Source organism: Artibeus jamaicensis, unplaced genomic scaffold (assembly GCF_021234435.1).
Source record: "Artibeus jamaicensis isolate MK-2021 breed Jamaican fruit bat unplaced genomic scaffold, CSHL_Jam_final contig_3152, whole genome shotgun sequence".
Lineage (NCBI taxonomy): Eukaryota > Metazoa > Chordata > Mammalia > Chiroptera > Phyllostomidae > Artibeus > Artibeus jamaicensis.
Window position 1 is genome coordinate 6,093,935 of NW_026521729.1, and position 18,041 is coordinate 6,111,975.

The 18,041-nt window shown below is 62.5% G+C and overlaps 1 protein-coding gene across 4 annotated transcripts in view; it reads right to left on the minus strand.

The window, feature by feature from the left end:
- ADCY7 (adenylate cyclase 7) overlaps window positions 1-18,041 on the minus strand; it is a 45,523-nt gene that overhangs the window by 26,724 nt on the left and 758 nt on the right. For 2 of the 4 annotated variants that reach the window (XM_037141586.2, XM_053663195.1), the window contains exon 1: window positions 4,113-4,210. The exons of 1 other annotated variant lie outside the window; for it this stretch is intronic. The gene's annotated coding sequence lies outside the window, so the exon portion shown is untranslated. Of the gene's footprint in view, window positions 1-4,112; window positions 4,211-12,233; window positions 12,421-18,041 lie in introns of those variants that run through there. One more of the 4 variants, XM_053663197.1, reaches the window with a different exon arrangement.

Here is an 18,041-nt window from a genome sequence, read left to right on the forward strand (position 1 = left end):
CCACCCCCCGGCCTGCTCCCCAGAACGCCCAGGCTGACTACACCGGCTCCGGGGGCCGCAGGCTGCCAACCAGTCTTGGGGGCCCCCCACAACCTGCCCCGCAGCCCTGGGCAGGCCCCTTCCCCGACCTGGGCCTCCGGTTCCCCTGGCCAAGGCCGGCGCTGTCAGAGCTCTGCGGCCCAGCTGCAGGGGCATAGGGGGGGGAGCTGCAGGGAAGCAGGCGGGCAGGCGCGGCCAGGCTGATGCCACCTGGCCCCCGGGAGGGGGGTGGGCAGGTCATGGAGCGGGTGTTGTGTTGGGGCAGGTAGGGACTTTAAGCACTACCCTAGTCAGTCTCTCCTCTTCAAAACTCGAATACCCTGTTCATCCCTCCCCCAACCCCGCCACAGAAGCTGCCAGATATAATAAATCCCTTCGCTATCTCCTGTGCCAATTTAAAGCCACTGAAGTCACTGCTTGGGAAAAGCTCATCCATTCATTCACCGTGAGAGAAGCATGTGTTCATTCATCCAACAGACAGGCACTAGAACTGGCTGTGCGCCAGGCCCCAGGTGCGGTGCAGCTTGGGTGGTGCTCCCCGCACAAGCTCCCAGAGGCAGAGCCCCAGGGTCCACTCCCCCGGGTGCCTGCAAATGCTCAGCACACAGTGGGTGGCACCTGACCAACCCACCACCCAGGCGCCCCTCCTGGAAAGCACAACAGTGTCTTCCCCCACTTGTGCCTGAAATTTCACCATTAGGGATTCATTCCTTTGACACTACCCTCACAAGTCTCCCCTTGCAGAATGGAAACATTTTCATGCCCATGTTGAACACATTTCTGATCCTTTTCCCCTTGATAAGGGAAAAGCAAAAAGGGGAAGTCTAACGAGCCTGCAGGGACCTCACGGGATGTGAGTCCCGCCCAGGATTACAGGGTGGTGGGCGTTGTGGGGCGGGGGGCCCACCGGACAGCAGGGTGGGAAGGGGAGTGGGAGGAGGGAGGAGAGCCCCATTTCACTGACAGGCAGGCAGAAACAAGTGCAGTCACCGCTGACCAGGAAGGGCCAGAAGGATGCACGTTTGATTCTTAAGTCCTACGCTGCTGCCAGGAGCGGAGCAAGCAGAAGTCGTGACTTTTGCCAGGGTGGGTGCCAGAGCGTGAGAAGCCGCGACACAATTCTCACGTAACGCTGTGGTGAGTGAGTCCTTTCTCACCTCACCTAAGCACCAAAGGGCCATAACGAAAAGACCAATAAATTCTGTTACATTTTTAAGAACTCTTCTATACAGTAAAAAAACAAAGCAAAATCAAAAGAGATCAGAAAAACATTTGCAACTCTTATCAGGAGGAATTAATCCTCCTTCTACAGAAAGAGATCCTACAAGGATTAAAAAAAGAAAGATCAATCACCCAGAAGAAAAGGGAGAGAAGGGTAGGAATGGAGAGTTCACGGAAAGGTGCCATGACTGGCTCTGAAACCCAGCACGAGGGTGACGCTCACTCAAGCCGCAGTGCAACGCCGTTTTTGCACGCCCAGCGGGCGGAGACCCCAGCGTGTCGCAGATCTGCGCGGGCTGGGCCGGGTGCAAACGGGCTCCCGTTCACCCCTGACCAGCGTGTGATTCGGCGCCACCCGGGGAAGGTCGCTAATGTGCACACACACCTGTGCCCCAGCAGACCCCCTTCAGCAGTGGGCTGGCCCTGTGCACACTTGCAGGTGTGTGTGATGGCCTGCACACCTCACTCACTACGACCTGGTCTGCAGCAGCAGCAGGCGGAAAAGTGTGTGTCTGTTGGCGACAGCCTGGGAAGGGAAGACAACTCGACTATCGGAAAAGGGGGCAGCAGAGGGAGCCTCGGGGGCCCAGAACGGCTGCCACCTCCACGCAAGTGAGCGGATCTCCCTTCTCTTCCTCCTCTGTTTCCATTTCCACGGTCTTCATGTCGCGTGTGCGACTTTCTCATAGAAAAACCAGGACCTGCTGTGCACCGGTGCCTCTAGTTAGCACCGTACTGCGTACTCGAAAGACTTTTCCCTAAGGGAGTGCAGTCGGTTTGTTATCGCAGACATAACAAACGGAGTGGAAGAAAACTTCCTCGGGTGGCGGAAGATCGGTGGCATAGAGTGTGGTGGCGGTCTCACGGGTGCACGCGTGTCCCCGCGCTCAGGCAGCTGTGCCCCTGCGACGGGCGCAGCTCCGTGGTGTGTCCGTCACACCGCCGGAGGGTGGCTTTTAAAATAAGTGGAGCAAACAACAAAGACACTAGTAGAAAAACCCAAGCTGACCCTGTAAGTTTAATACACAGACACAGAAAGATGTGTCCTAGCGTGTCTGTTGGTGTGTGTACACACGTACGTATGTGTACAAAAATACACGAAGCGTCTCCGAAAGAAAGAAAACCGACTGTACACCTGATGTCCAAGCTGCACAGCCTTCAGGGGGTCACTGACCTCTCTGCACCTTGGTTCCCAGCTTGGAAAGGGGAAGAATGACGCCGACCACAAAGGGCTTTGGGAGGGATCGCAGGTGTGACGCAGGCAGGCCACCTGGGCCGCGCCCGGCATGAGAGGATAGAGGTGACAGGCTGGCGGTGAGCCCCGACCCGGGCATGGCCCACCGCACCGGAGGGGTCAAGTGGCCCTGGCGCCCACTCTACCCTGAGAGTGGCCTGGCCTCTGGGGGCGCAGAGGGCAGAGGGCAGCCGGGCTGGGTCCTTCCATCCCGACCCCCAGGGTGGGGTGGGGTCGCCCCCACTCTGGTTCCAGCCAGGAGACGACACAGAGACCCTAACCTACTCGTCCGAAGTCCCCGGCTGGGAAGCCACAGAGCTGAGGCTGGAACCCAGGCTGTTTCTCAGCCCCGCGCCTGCCTTTCCCGAGATGTGCTCTGCCCGGCAGCCGGCGTGAGGAGCTGTGCGCCACGGTGACAGGTCGGCACCAGCGCCTGGTGAGCCTCCTCCTTCCTGGATCCCCGGGGCCCGTTAGCAAACCGAAGGCTCTGACAAGTCCTGCGGGGGGGGGGGGGAACCCTGAATTCAACGCAGCTGAATGTTTCCCGGTCTCTCTGGTTCAAGGGACCCCTGGGGCAGGAGCCTTCTTCGGGAAACACCGACTTTGGAGTCTCCAAGAGTCCACTCGGGGCTCGCTCCCCAAGAACACTTCCTGGGCAGCTGTGGCCCAGGCAGGCCGCTCTCCTCCCCTCTCCCAATAGCTGGGGGGCTTCCTCGGGCTGGGGCCCCCACTCCCCCACACCCGCCTGCCCACCTGACTTGGGCTGCATGGCACATGGAGGCAGGGGATGAGCCCGTGTACCTTCCGTGTGCCAGGGGACCAGCCCCAAGCTTGGCCCCTGGGGTAGGGGTGAGGGGAAGACAAAGGGACAAAGTGGGAGACAGCCCCTGCCTCCCCCAGAGAGTTTTCAGTTCGGGAGGCGCAAGCAGGAAAGAGCTAAATACCAGCCAGGAAAGGAGCCTCCCATCTCACTTCCTGCTTCTCCCGGGTGATGCAAGGAGGTGGCCCCCTGCCTCAGTCTCCCCACCTGCCCTGAGCAATGCAGTGCTGGGGGCCAGAGCCCAGGGCTGCCTGTTCGGGGCCACTCAGCTCTGCCCCTGCCCCTCCCTGGCCCGATTCCCCCAGGGCAGGAAGGCCTCCTCCCATGTCTGAGTCCCCAATCTGGCTCCTGCAATGCCAGCTGCCACAGTTCCCAGGCCTACTCCAAGGGGCTGGGACCCCACCTTCCCCATGGTTTCCGAGAACCCGGGCGAGGCACTGGGGCCGCCTGGCAAAGCCCGGCCCAGAGCCGGAAGAGCCCTTCGGCAGGGGAGCAGCCCCGGCCGATCACCCCTACACCACAGCCCGGGTTCCGGAGCGGCGCCCACACGAGGGCTCAAGAAGCATCCCCACAGCCGGCCCTGGAGCCGAGTCCCTGTCCCCGGTCACTCGCTCCTTCCTCCCACAAACCTCTGCTTTCCGGAGCCAGGGTCAGGCTGGGCATGCCAAGTGCCCCAACACAGTCTTAGTCTGCTGTCCCCCCACACCCCCCAAACCCAAGCGCCCACCCCTGGGATGATCTACCAGGGCTCCTGCACCTGCCCAGGACCCCAGGAACACCCAGCCCAGCCCTGCTCACCCCCTGGCCAAAACACTCCTCCGGGGCCACCCGAGGCCTTCTTCGGGACTGCATGATTCGACTTATTTCGGTTCCCCAAACAGGCTCCACCCTTCGGTCTCCAGGCTGTGCAGGCCTCAAAGCACTGCCTGCCGCCCCGCCCCCAAACGCCTGTGCCTGGCAGACTTGCGCCGCCCTTCAGGGCCGGCTCAGCTGCCGCCTCCTCCAGGAGGGCCTCCGATCCTCCACCTAATTTGGATGTGGAGCCTGCCTCAGCGCCCCTGCTGCTGCCCACACTTCCCACGGCCGCACAGGGCAGCTGGCCTGCCACCTGGCGGGGGGACACGGCCCCCGAGGCTGAAGGCTGGCCATGCACCGTCCAGCTTCCAAGGTCCAACAGAGCCTGCCCCGGACTGGCGGTCAGACGCGCATCCCCCGTCCTGCTGGCGTGAGCTCTGGCTGCTCGCCGGCCTCTCGGCACCCAGGTTCTCACCTGAGCCACGGGGATAAAAGATCCCCCACTCCACCACCTATTCAGACAGTGACTGACCTCGGGGCTATAGAAACTCATAAATCCAGAAACTGCCTGTGGCAGGGGCCGACCTTGACCTCACTGTGCTGTTTCTGCTAAAGGAAAACAGGCCCTGGGGGGAGCCCCGCACCCCCACCCAACAAGTCCTCACTGGGCCCCTGACCACACCAGAGCCCCCGGCGGGCAAGGTGCCAACTCCGCAACATGGAGACCTTGAGGTCTCCATGCTGTGGGGACGGGAAAGACGAGGGACAACAAACCCAGGTGGGCAGAGGTGTTGGGGGGGGCGGCCAGGAAAGCCGGCCGGTTGAGTACACAGGTCCAGAGATCACACGGGGGGTGGACCCCAGCTCCGCATCAGAGCCGCTGTGTGACCTGGGTGGGCCCGTTAGCCTCTCTGGGCCTCAGTGACCTCAGTCACAGGGCGGACTCGTAACGGCACCAATGCCCAGGGCTTCACACTGAGGTTGGCTGGCTCTGAACATGGGGACAGGGGCAGCTGCACAGAGCTTGACATTGACAGGCACCGGGGGACACACTCCGAGTCCCAGGGGTCACAGTCTCACTTCCTGCCGGCCCCCAAAGGCACTTCTCCCTTGCCCCTGCCCAGGAAGCAGGGCCTGACAGAGGGATGCAGAGGCGCTGCCCCAGCCCTGGGCCTGCTGGGCGCTGAGGTGCCCCCTCCCCAGGGACCTGGGCGGGAACTCCGGGGCGTCTGCTTGTTCTGAAGAGGACGCTTCCCCATGAGCCCAGGCCCCACAGGAAACAGCACCAGCCCTCTCCCGGCTGGGGGGCCCCAGGGACACAGGTCTGGGAGGCCAGCAGCAGGGGTGGGCAGGCCCCGGAGACGCCTGGCTGCCCACTGCAGACATGGGGAGACTGAGGCTGGGAGGAGAGACCGCTGGTCCCTAGTCCACTCCCCCGACCGAGTGAGTGCAGGGGAAGTGAGCTTCCATCATGGCTCCTCTACCAGGAAAACTCACATGAGCCCCAAGGCAGGGGAGCCCCCGGGCCTCTGTTTCCCCAGATGTGCAAACAGCAGCTGCACCCCAGCATCCGGGACACCTCAGCCTGCTCAGCATCAGTGACTCGGGAAGGCAACGACCCAAGTCAGCTGTACCCCCTCTTCTCCTGAGCTGGAGGACCCCATCGGGGAACCCCTCACATGGAGGACATGGAGAGGACGGCATGGCCAACGCAGGAGAGGGGGTGCGCCGGCCTCCTGGCCAAGTCCGGGCCTGGCCCAGAGGGCCCTGGGGGCCAAAATGACAGGCCTGGAGGGTGGGGACCCCAAGAGCCAGGAGAAGGGCTTCCACCGTGACGCCAGCCAGGAGAGGCCCATCAAATGAGAGCGTGTTAGAGGGACCCAGATGCCCCCAGGTGGTTCTCTGGGCTCAGGGCCAGCTGGTCCCCCCACCTTGACACTGGGTCAGCACAGGCGTGGCGCCCCAGCACAGCGCTGGGTGGGGCTCAGGAAACACCCGGAAACAGCCCTGTCCAAGATGTCGGCAGGTGGGAGGAGAAAGGATGGTCCCAAGTGTCACAAGAGGAGGGAGACGTCACCTAAGAGGAGCTGAGCCCACCTCTGACCCAAGGCTCACCGCCCACCCCACCAACACAAAGAGGACTTCCAGGGTGGGGGTGGGGTGGGGACAGAGGAGAGCAGGGCCAGAAGCTGCTTCTGCACCCAGGTGCTCGCCCAGAATTGGGTGATGCCCAGCCCCGACGGGGCCAGGTGTGAGGTCCCTGGGCAGTGGCAGGTGGAGCCAGATGCTGATGGGTATTGCGTGGCCACGCTGCCACCATCCTTTGGGGATGAGGGTGGCAGGAGCCACAGGTGGACAAGGGGGCTGGGAGGGAGCAGAAGGGCACACGGCAGAAAAGGGGCTGGAGAGAGGGCTCCAGCCGTGGCCTGGGAAGCCCTAGGCCTGAGCTGGCTGCTCTCAGATGCCTGGGCCCTGAGGAATGCCGATCAGCCGCGGGCAGGACGCAGGCTGCCAGGGAGGCCCGCCCTCACCTGGCCCTGCCCAGCCTCCCCTCCCAGCATCCCTTCCCTCACGTGTCTGCCCTCGCCACACCCGGTCACAAGACAGTGACGACAGTGACAACCACCACCGGGGTCGCTGGCTCTCTCCTCTGCTGAGCCCAGTTCTGGCACCTCCTCCTCCTCCAGCTCCACCAGCACCTGACACTCCAGGCACCGAGAACGGCCTCTCCCCAGAGGTGAGGAGCCCTCTCAGGCCCTCGCTCATCTCCCACTCTGCAGGGAGGAGTGGCCCCCAGCTCTGCCTGGGGGTGGGGGACAGGGCACTGGACCCCACGACCTCCAGGAGACCCCTGCTTCTCGCTGCTGTTGGGTGCGGTGACCTCACTCACTCTGTGACCCAGGCCACAAGAGCCCCTGGCTCCGGGCTATGTAGGTCCCTTTAAGCAGAGCAGACGCCCCCCGTGTCCTCCGTCAGCACCTGGTCCCACCCGAGAGACGGACCCCACAAAAGACCAGACTCGGCAGCTCTGACGCAGGGGTGCAGCGTGACGGCACAGAACTTTCCAGTAGGTTCTGGCCTGTCCTCCGACTGGGCAGAGCCGCCATCAGCTCAGTGTGAACGTGCCCCCCCCCCAGGACAGGAGGAGGGGTGAGGACCAGCCTCCTCTCTGTGGCCCCTGGTGGTGGTGGGCTGGCTAGTTATGGAAAAGCCCACAGGGCCCATCATCTGCCCCCCCCACCTGAGGACGGCCTGAGCGCATGTCCAAGGCTCGTGGCCTGACTCAGGCCTGGCCACCTGCGGCCGGTGCAGGTGGGGCGCCAGGCCCAAGCCTCCCTCAGAGGAACCCGTGTCCTCACCCCACCTGTGAGGGCCACCCCCCGCCCCCCTTGCCCCCCCTTGTCCCGCTCCGTCGCACCTGCCTCTCCACAGGCCGACACAGGGTCCTGACCTCCAACATGGCAGCTCTCGGCGGGGGTGGGGGGGGTGAGTGCACCCCAGAAACCCACCAACTGTGTGAGCAGGACAGGACAGTCCCCACTGGGCCTCTGTCTCCTCCTCTGTCAACTGGGCATAGAAGTCACCTCCCACACAGGGCAGCAGGCGGCAGGCAGGGACCAGGTTAACGCAGCAGCTACGAACTGTAAAGAGGGGTCCGTGACATCCAGGCAGACCTCTGTCTCCCCTAGAAGAGCCCCTGCAGCCTATTTGGGGCCCAGGCCTGCCGTGTCCCACCACTCACGGCCCACAGATGACGCCCCCAGACCCCGCCCTGGCACAGAGGCCCTTTGAGACCACCCCCACCCCTGGAAAATGGCCACTTCTTTTCCATAAATGCCACTGGACACTCTTCCAAAGCACACACCTTCCCTTCTGAGGACCCAGCGTCTGGAGCAGCCCCTCCCTCCCTCTTCCACACCCCACAGCCCCAGTCTGCTCACTCCAGCACCTTCCTCGGTCATGTCCGGGGCCGAGACACATTCGTGAGCACGCACACTCACAGTCCTCGTCACAGACCGTCTCTCCTGATGTGTGAAACAGCCAACAGATTTAAACACGGTCATCCACAGAGAGGCCTGCTCCACCAGAGGGTCCCGAGGCGAGCAGGCCCCCAATCTGAGAAAGGCCGGCCTGGTCCCCCCTCACACTATCCACCTGCACTTCGAGGCTGAGAGCGCTGTGACAGTCCCCACAGAGCCAGCCCTGGGGCCAGGGGCCCTGAGGCTCAGCGCCCAGCTCAGCCCTCAGCTTCCCTCCCCCACCCGTCCCTGCCCCTGTCCCCTCCCCCCAGGGCCGGCCACGGAGGAAGCCTGCGGTGCCAGCTGTCCTGGACGCCATGTGGCGGTGGCAGCAAAGAGGCTGTTGCTCCCCCGCGTGTCTGCGCACACGTGTTTGATGAACTCGTGGGAAGGTCCGGAAGGAGCCCCTGGCCATGGCCCACACTGGTCCCGGGGCCTCCGGCTGGGAGGGGCTGCCAGGAACCAGTCCGTTCTCCTCCAGCCTCTTGGTTCTGTGTCAGCATGCATCCCTTCCCGAGTTTGGGCTTTTTGTTTATTTTTTGACCTAATAAATTCAATTGCCCTTCCCACACTCACTTTTAGTCATTGAGAAAAGTGAAGAGGACTTGGACACACACAATTGCGACCTGGACAGAGTCCAGGGTCCCAGAAGTCCACGGGGGACGGGCCCAATAAATGAACGACGCCGTGGTAGCAACGGCCACCTTCCTGCCAGGCAGCAAAAGGCCAGGACACATGATCGCTGCTCCTGTGTCCAGCAGCCAGCCCACCCGGCTGGCTGCCCGGGAGCGTCTGAGAGCACCCCAACCCCCAGCCCAGACCCTGTCCTTTCCATCCAGTGCCCGACCCTGCCTGCCCTGGGGGGGGGGGCGTGATGCTGTCCAGTGGCCCCCGTAGGCCCATCCCCACATCCCGGTTTACCTGGCTCTGCTCCAGGGCGCCTGGGCAGCGGGGCCAGGGTCTGAGCCCGCCTGCCCCTCCACAGCCGGCACCCGGCTCACACATGGGAAGGCTCTTTCCCAGACACCTAATGCCAGTGACTCACATCTGGGACCCACAACTTCCTGCTCATTGGTGGGGGCAGCAGAGCCTCGGGCTCCGCACCTCTCAGGGTCCATGGGCTCCCCCCTCCCAGATGCGGCGTAGCCCTCAACGGCAGTAGGGGGGAGCCGTCAGGCTGGGCTCTTGGCTCCAATGACTTCATGGAAATTGGAAGCTTGAAGCTGGAACAATTTTCAAAAAGTGAAAATAAAACAAGCACCAAAAAACTCCATCAGAAGCCCTGAGACGATGGTTGGGGCAGGGAGGAAAAGCACCCTTAATGGGCAATTAGAGGCGAGGGCTGCCTGGCGTGGAGCCCCGCGCTGCCCACCCACTGCAGGACCCGAGCCTCAGCCTCCCCACCCACGTGGCGGGGGGCTGGTCCACGCCCGAGCAGTCCAAGGCCTCCAGCTGGCCTGCTGCCTCTGCGTCCGCATCGCAGCTGCCCCGCACCGGGGCCAGGCTCGCCCTAGGCCTGGAGTTTCGAACAGCCAGAACCCTCGGAGAACCCCGCAGTCCTGGGCCCCACGCCGCCACGCACCAGAGCTTGGGTCCCCTTCTGCTTCCCCGGACCTCAGTTTCCCCACTGGGATCATGTGGGGCTCGGTGGTGAGGCAGCCGACTAGGAGGGGCTGGGAGGCAGGAAGCGGAGACCCCTAGACAGAGGAGGGGCATCTCCTGGTCCTCGGGGAGCCCTTCTGTGCACGCAGCTGGGTGCTGGGGTCATTTTCTACTTCTTATCCTTACAGGAAGCCCCGCTGTTTGGTAACAGGGTGGGGAACAGGGGAACAAAGGCCCATGTCCCCACGGACACCGCCTGCGCACCCCAGGTCCCCCCTCCAGCTCTGTCCTCAGAGGAGGTCATCAGGGTCAGGTGCTTCCCTGCTGCACAGCCCGCCCGGCCCCCCCCTTTACCCCCAGTGTGCAGTCCTGGCAGGCAAGACCTGTGCACATGAGTAACGGGACCCGTGGTCAGCGTATAGATACTGTGCTGGCCTCAGGCACGGCCTGTTGAGGGTCCTGCTCTTACCTCTCCTCCAGGGAAGGCTGCGGGCCAGAGGCCCCTCCCTCGCCCAAGCACACACGGCTGAGAGAAGGCAGAGCCGGGACACAGGCAGGTCCGTCCGACTGGACTCCCCGGGCTCTCAACCCCTCACACCACGACCCTCCCAGGGGCAAGGCAGGGCCTCCCCGGGGACGGGCTGCTCCAAGTCCCCTCTGCCACCTCCGCAAGGTGCCCTTGCCCACAATCTCCGGGCCCTGGCACTCAGCGCCCCCAAACCTGGGGGAACAGCCTCTCCAAAGGAGGGACCACCTCAGGCTCCGAGGGTCAGGGAAGACTGGCTTCTCCTCGCTCCCAGTGACCCTTTCCTGTCCGTCCCACTCTGCAACACCCAGCCCCTCCCTGTGGGCGGGACCCCTCTCAGGTGCTGGAGATAGACCATGGCTCGGACTCAGCCCCTGACACCAAGCGCCCAGGCTAAGACGAGGACCGACGGCACAGCCCAGGGGTCAGGGAGAAGCACCCGGGAGGGCCAGCAACATAGTCCCACGCTCAGGGGGGACAGACTGCATCCACCTGGGGGAGGTTTGGCGCCTTCCTGCAGGAGGGAACCCTAGATGGCATGTCCTAAAACGCGACCCTGACAGCCCCTGGCTGGTGCGTGGGGGCCACGGGCTGTAGAGAGTGAAATAGTGAGCAAGGAAAAGAAGTCGAGCAAAACCGGGGTTACCAGTCGGCCACGGGGCAACTAACGGCGAGCACTGAGCTAACAGCTGGGCCCACTGAACAAACCCAGAAGTTGAGCCCTTCCCCTGGGGGAGAAGCCCTACGGCCCCCCGTGCGCCGTGATCTCCAGGCGGGTTTCTGGGAGGGGGCGTGAGCAGGAAAATAACCGTCTGTGCTATGGTCACCACTTGTCTCTCCCGCCCTTGGGGACAGTCGGGGGGCCCGCCACACTGAGGCAGAGCCCTGCACTTCCCACCTGGCCACTCACTCCCAGCCCAGCCCCTCGGCCCGGTGGGCCAAGGCAGCTTCAGCGCTCTGGAGTGAGAGCCCCGCCGTGGCTCTGACCCCGGCAGCTCAGGGAGCCCACCTGAGGAAGTCAGGGCAACGCCGTCTGACTCCCTGGGAGGCCAGGAGGCCAGGTGAGGTGTCCTCTCAGCCCCAAGCCCTGGTCAAAGGGGGTCAAAGACCCTCCCTGGCTTTCCTGGGCCTCCCGAGCCTGCTCCTGACTCCCACGCCCCACACCTGGCCCAACCCGTCTTTCTGCCCTCGTGGCTGTGACTCTGCCCCCTGGAATGGTAAAAATGCTCTTCTACCTTGGTGGTCATCTGCTCCCGGCCACAGTGTCCCAGGCCTCTCTGCAGAGACATGCTGTGACCTTCCTTCTGCTCTCGTGACAGCGACCTGCTCCTACGGGAAGCTGGTCCACTGAGAAATGGGACTGGGACTCAAAGTGGCCCAGGGAGACGCCGTCCCGGAACCTTTCTCTTTGCTACATCGGGGGGCCTGCTCCCAGTCACTGGGCCACTGTGGTCATCGTCCACCCAGGGGGCCTGCCACCACTCACGGCCCTGCGGGGACTTCCGCCCTCCCTGAGTGGTCAAGGAAAGAACATGGAAACACCACGAGGGGCTTCTGGGGCCGTGAATGACACCACGCCTCCCCCTCACTCCCTTCTGAACCAGCTGGTGGGTTCGGCCAGCCACCACGTGGCGAGGGCTCGTGGTGAAGGCACATGCCCTCCCTCACCACGTGGGAACCGAGGCCTCCCGCCAACCAGCACCGACTTGCCCGCCACGGAAGCAGGTCCCCCAGGCCAGGCCCAGACGGAACTGACTCATTCTCAGTGTCACCTGCCCCTGAAACAGGCACGCAACACGCACCCATGGCATTTCTGCCGAAGGGACCTGCACCCAGACTGTCCCGAGGAGCTCCCAAGACACAGAGCCACCCCGAGGGACCAGCAGCATATGTCCCCACAGGCCCCCCTCGCCTGGGCGGCTGCAGACTGATGTTTCCCAGCAGGGGCGGGAGGCGCATTCCAATGCATCGACTCACCTTGACCTTCAGGGCTCAGGGACACGCGTCTTCCCTTCCTGGGAACACAGGGAGGTACTCTGGCTTGTCCCTTCCCTTGACAGGCAGGACGCTGGGTTTCCAGAGTAGAAGGGGCTCCCTGGGGTCAGCTACACGTTCCGGGACGGAACCAGGGCCTTTGGACTCCTCCTCAGGGGATGCTAAGGGGAGCCTCAAAACCATCCACATAAACACCTGTGCTACGCAAGCAGCGCCTTTGCTCACACCCTGGCCCCCCCCCCCCCCCGCCTCTGGTAGCCACTGCCCCGGTGCAGGAATCAATCTGAATGGTGGCCACATGTCCCAGTTCCGACACCAGAGCAGAGAGATGAGCAACTGCACATCGTGTTGGCACGGCACCCGGGGGCTGGGGGGCTGGGTCCCGCCGCCCCCTCCTTTCTGCCTCAGCCGAGCCTGGACAACAGGGCTCAGGCTGAGGACAGGGCCAGCCGGGGTCAGGCAGCGTGTGGAATAACAGCGGAGGAACCTAAAAGAACAGATGTGAAAGGAGCAGCCCTGCCAACCCCAAGGCCTTGCTTTGTTTGAAAAACTTGGCAGCGGGGCCGCCCCAGCGGACACTGTCCCTCCCCAGGCCCAGCCGTCGGGGGAGCCGGCCGCCCCTCGGGTCCTGGAAGGGGGAACAGCGCACCCGAGCGTGGCAGTGCATGCGGGGGGGGGGGGCGCAGCTCGCTTTCATTCAACGGCCTCGCATGCAAGCAAGGCTGTGTCACGAGGCGACACGCTGACCTCGCACGCTCCCAACCGCGTCTTGGTCTCCTGCTTGCTGGCTGTTTCCAGTCGCTCCGGTGGGATACTCTGCCATGTGGTTCATCGGTAACAGGTCAAGGCAATAAAACAAGACCACAGCCCAAGGCTGGGAGTTCTCCACCCAAGACCGAACTCAGCAGCACGTAACCAGGTAGAAATGGAGCGATTTTATGATCGTTAAGAACACTACCTTAAGCCCTGGCTGGTGTGGCTTGGTGGACTGAGTGCCAGCCTGCGAACCAAAGGGTCGCTGGTTCGATTCCCAGTCAGGGCACATGCCTGGGTTGCGGGCCAGGTCCCGAGTAGGGATGCACAAGAGGCAACACACTGATGTTTCTCTCCCTGTCTTTCTCCCTTCCTCTCGCTCTAAAAATGAATTAAATCTTTAAAAAAATACGACCTTAAGCCACTGCACATCAGGGGCTGCCTGCAAAATGCCAGCATCCTAGAAGTTGGCAACCCTACCTCCGAGGTGTTCTTACATGAAAAAAAAAAAAAGGAGTGGATTCCAGTCAGCCTCCTGCTACAACGGCAGTGTGTACAGGTGGCTCAGGGATGTCACACGGGACAGGGGACCCAACCTCCAAACACAAGCAGGGTGCACGAGTAGAGGTAGGCTGAGCAACCTCCTCACCCAGCCCTCGCTTGGGTCCTGCCTTTAAAACACCCAAACACAGAGCGTGTGTCTAAAGCGATTAAAAATCTGAACGCTGAATGGACAGTTACGATTTTTCATCCTCACCTGAGGACATGCTTAGTGATTTTTAGAGGGAGGGACGCAGCGGGAAACACTGATGTGACAGAGACACCTGGACCGGTCGCCTCTCACTCCTGCCCTGACCGGGAACGGAACCCACAACCTGGACAGACGGTGCCTTGGCTGGGAATCGAACCGGGCCACCCCGGTTCATGGGAGCAGGACGCTCCGACCAGCTGAGCCACACCCGCCAGGGGGGCAGCTGCAACCGTGAAGGGCCTTGTTTGAGAAACTCAGCCTTCGGCTTCAGCATACACAGCAGCACGAGGTCTGGAGGCGGCGTGGGTGGGACCGATGTCGAGTTTGCTGAGAACTGGAGAGCAGACAAGCTGAGGGAGGGGCGTGTGGGGGCAGCCACGGCGCTCCTGGACCTTCGTGCGTGTTTAATTTTTCTGAATGGAGTGTTGAGACGCTGTCGCCATCAGAGCTCCGATACCTGCGCCTCACATTTGAGCCTCCTGTAACAACGGGGCCCTTTTCAGCCCCCTCCTACGGGTGACGGCAAGGGTGGCCCTGCAGGGGGAGGTGGCTCACCCAGGTCTCAGAGCCAGTCTGCACCCCACTGGAGTGGCGAGCCCCCCCCCGCCCCCACTCCAACCTGGATGCCCGGCATGATCAACAGACGACCCCAGGCCCCAGGGCAGGGTCCAGGTGTGGGGTCCAGGCCACCCCTCCTCCGCTCCCCCCCCCAGGAGCTTAATGGCTTTGGTACCAGCCTGAGCACGGGCGTCTCAGCTCCTGTCCTGCGTGGCTCCCCAGTGCATCCTCTGTGTGCAGAGCAGTTTCCAGGGGGAGCGCAGCGCTCCCAGCACCGGAGGCCTCCGGCAGTGGCCTGACCACAAATCTGCATCCAGTCTGCAGCCCCCGCAAAGCAGAGACATGGACCCACCTTCCCTGACCCCTCGGACAGAACCCCAACAGTACACAGACTTTGCTCCCGGAGCCTCAGTGCGGTGCTCTCACCACCAAAGCACCGAAACTGCCTGAACACCGGCAGTGGGGCACAGAAGCTCAACCAGGACCCTCACGGACACACGGGGGCCAGCCCGCCCCTGAGCAGCCCCCAACTCCACTCACAGCCGGGGGCAAGCTGGGCAGCAAGGAGCTGGACCTCAAGGAACACTAGGCGCTCAACACTTTCTAGCGCCCTGGGGTTTTGGGGTGCTTTTTAAAAAGCTGCCTGGAAAGACGCACAACAGCATCATCTCAGGCTACTTCCAACACTACAGGTTCTGGGTTGTCCCTCTTTGTCACTTAGGGTTTCTCATTTCAGTGGCACAAAATCATAGCCACTGAAGAGAAGAAAGGAGGTGATGTCCCCCCTTACCCCCGGGGACACGGCTCCGAGCCCGGGCCCAGCAGCCCGACGCTGCCCGACTGGGGGACCCCTGGGGGTGGCTCTGCCTCTCTGAGCCCCCGCGTCCTGAAGCCCCGAAACTGCCTGACCAGAGCCGCACACTGAGCTCGCCTGGTCGGGCGGCTCCCACCATCGTGGCCGCGAGCTGGGGACCGGAAGGCTCGCTTACAAGGCCCAGTGAGCCAGCGCCAGCCAGCCCTGCCCCACCCGTCCCCTGCAGCCGGTTGCTCTGTCCTTCTCCTCGTGGGCGCCCACGGACCCTGCACCCTGGCCGCTGGGAAACCAGAGGCCAAAGGCGGCACAGAAGTACTCACAGCCACGCACAGAGCTCCCCACGCCCAGGCTGCAGGCCAGGCCCGCCAACCCGTCCGACCGCCCTCCAGGAAGGCGGTATGGGCCCACTTCACAGAAGGCCAGGCGTTGAGAGAGAGAGAGACGCCCACCTACATAACCAAACCATGAGGCAGACTGCAGCTGGGGGCCCCTCTGTGAGTGCCACCTGGGGCGGCTGGCGCCCTACCCGGCACCCCTCCTGAGGAGCCAGGGGAAGCCCAAGTTCACCGACTGCATCTGACTGTCATGCCTCTTTGGTCTCCTTCAATCTGGACCTGCTCCTTGGCCGTGGAGACAAGTCTTCTTAGCGCCTCCATTTTGTGCATGAGGAACTGAAGCCCCTGATGAAAAGCCACACAGCTAGGAAAGGGGAGCGGGACTCAAGCCCGGGCGGGGTGGGGGGTTCCCCCAGACAGAGGACCTTGCAACACCAGCCTTTGTTAATCATTGAAAACACTCTCCTTGTGCAAACAGCTGGACTACGGCTGCTGACAGCCACTCACTCGGCAGGTGGCCATGCACGGAAGGCGCAGGCCGCCAACCCCGCACCTGGCCTGGTGCCCAGCACCCCGCCCCGCAGGGCCCCTGCCAGCCCCCTCTGTACAAGCCGGGGGGGCAGAGAGGGCCATGCAGGGCTGGGTGGGGCGAGGGCAGCATCTCCTGCCTTTCTCTTCCCCTCTCAAAGCAACCGTCCAGTTGGGGGGACCCCCAGGCCATGTCCCTGACCCACAGACCAGCTGTGCTCATGGGGGTCCCTGAGGTCTGCCACCCAAGGGAGAGCTGAGCGCACGCAAAGACACGATGGGGCTGCACCGCAGGGAGGGCTTTCCAGGAGGGAGGAACATGAGGGCTGGAGGGGAGGAAATGGGGGTCACACAGCAGGACCTGCCAGGAGGAGGAGGAGGAGCCCATCAGCTGATCCCCCCAGCTCAGCTTGCCCCAGAGGACCCACCGGAAGAAGGGGCTGCCCTTTCCTCTCGGGCCCAGAGCCCTCTGTGCCCCATTCCACCCCAGGCCAGGTGCCCCAGTCTGAGAAAACCCTCTCTCTCTGGTTCCCAAATGGGGGTTGCTTGGTGCCTGGAGGGTCCACCAACCTTGCCACTGTCACCCCCTGGCCTTGACCCCCTCTGGGGAGGGGTTGCCATCACCCTGGCTCCCACCCACCTGCTGGCCGGCTCACCAACAGCTGCCATAAGTCGCGGATGCCGGCAGACACACAGGGCGGGGCGGCAGGCCAGTGAGCAGCTCTCGTGCCCGCAGTCCAGGCTTTCTGCTAGGTTTTGAGGCTAAATGGCACCGAGGCACCTCAAAACCCTGAGGCCTTCCCACAGGCCGCCCCATTAAATTCGGAAGCCTACCCCGGCCTCCGACCCAACTGGCACACCCACTGCCAAGTTTCAAACCCACAGAACTGCTCTTGAAACTTTTCCAGAACAGACAAAATAGGAATAAAATTTTGCTTTTCTGCCCCACTGTAGACAGTTTCAAAAATGCACAAAGCGTGAATATGTAAGAAAACGATCTATCAACTAGCTCCCCAAAGACACCCTGATGGAGACCCCTCCGGCCCCTCCTCTGACTGGCCCGCCCTACACGAGCCTCTCTCGGCAGCCGAGTCTGGGGTCAAGGTGCAACTGCTCTGTCTCTCCTATCGGCCAGCGAGCGCACTTGGGAAGGCAAGGACCGCACCCAACCCCTGCCCCTCCCGGGCACAGGCCAGCTCCCTTGCTGGAGCCCATAGGGGCCACAGTGGCCCATCAGCAGCCTGTTTGTGCCCAGCTACAGGGAAAGGAGGTCCCAGAGGTAGGGGTCAGCAGCAAAGCCCCAGGGCACCCCTCGGGCGTGGGGTAGACACAGGAAGCAGGGAGGAGGGCCGACCCTTTCCTTCATGGGAAAGGTCAGGTTTGCGGTTCCCCCAGTGGGGACCCAACTCAGGGATTTGCCTGCCTACGGCCCCTCCTTTAACTACTAAGCGTCCTGCTCTCTGTCAGCTGGGGCTGAACTGCCTCCGACTCTAAACCCCAGTCTTGCCCTCATGGAGTTTTGTTCCCTTGAGCTGTTTGCACTTTAAACAGACTACAGCCCTGGCTGGTGTGGCTCAGTGGATTGAGTGTGGGCCTGTGAGCCAAAGGGTCACAGGTTTGATTCCCAAGCAGGGCACATGTCTGGGTTTAGGACTGGGTCCCCAGTAGGGGGGCACTCAAGAGGCAACCACACATTGATGTTTCCCTCTCTTTCTCCCTCCCTTACCCTCTCTAAATATATATATATTTAGAGAGGGTAAATATATATATATATATATATATATATATCTAAATATATATATATATATATAATCTTAGACCACAGTTGACCCTTGAACGAGGGAAGAGGCTGAAGGGGCACCCACCCCCACACAGTGGAAAATCCACGTGTAACTCTGGACTCGCCCAGAGCTTAACTGCAACGCTGTTATCCAAGGGTCGGTTTCAGTCCTGGCCCCAACACCGAAACCCCAGGATGCTGCAGTCACTCACACAAACTGGCGCTGAACAAGGCAAGGCCCTCGGCTGGAGGGAATTCCCAACCACAGGGA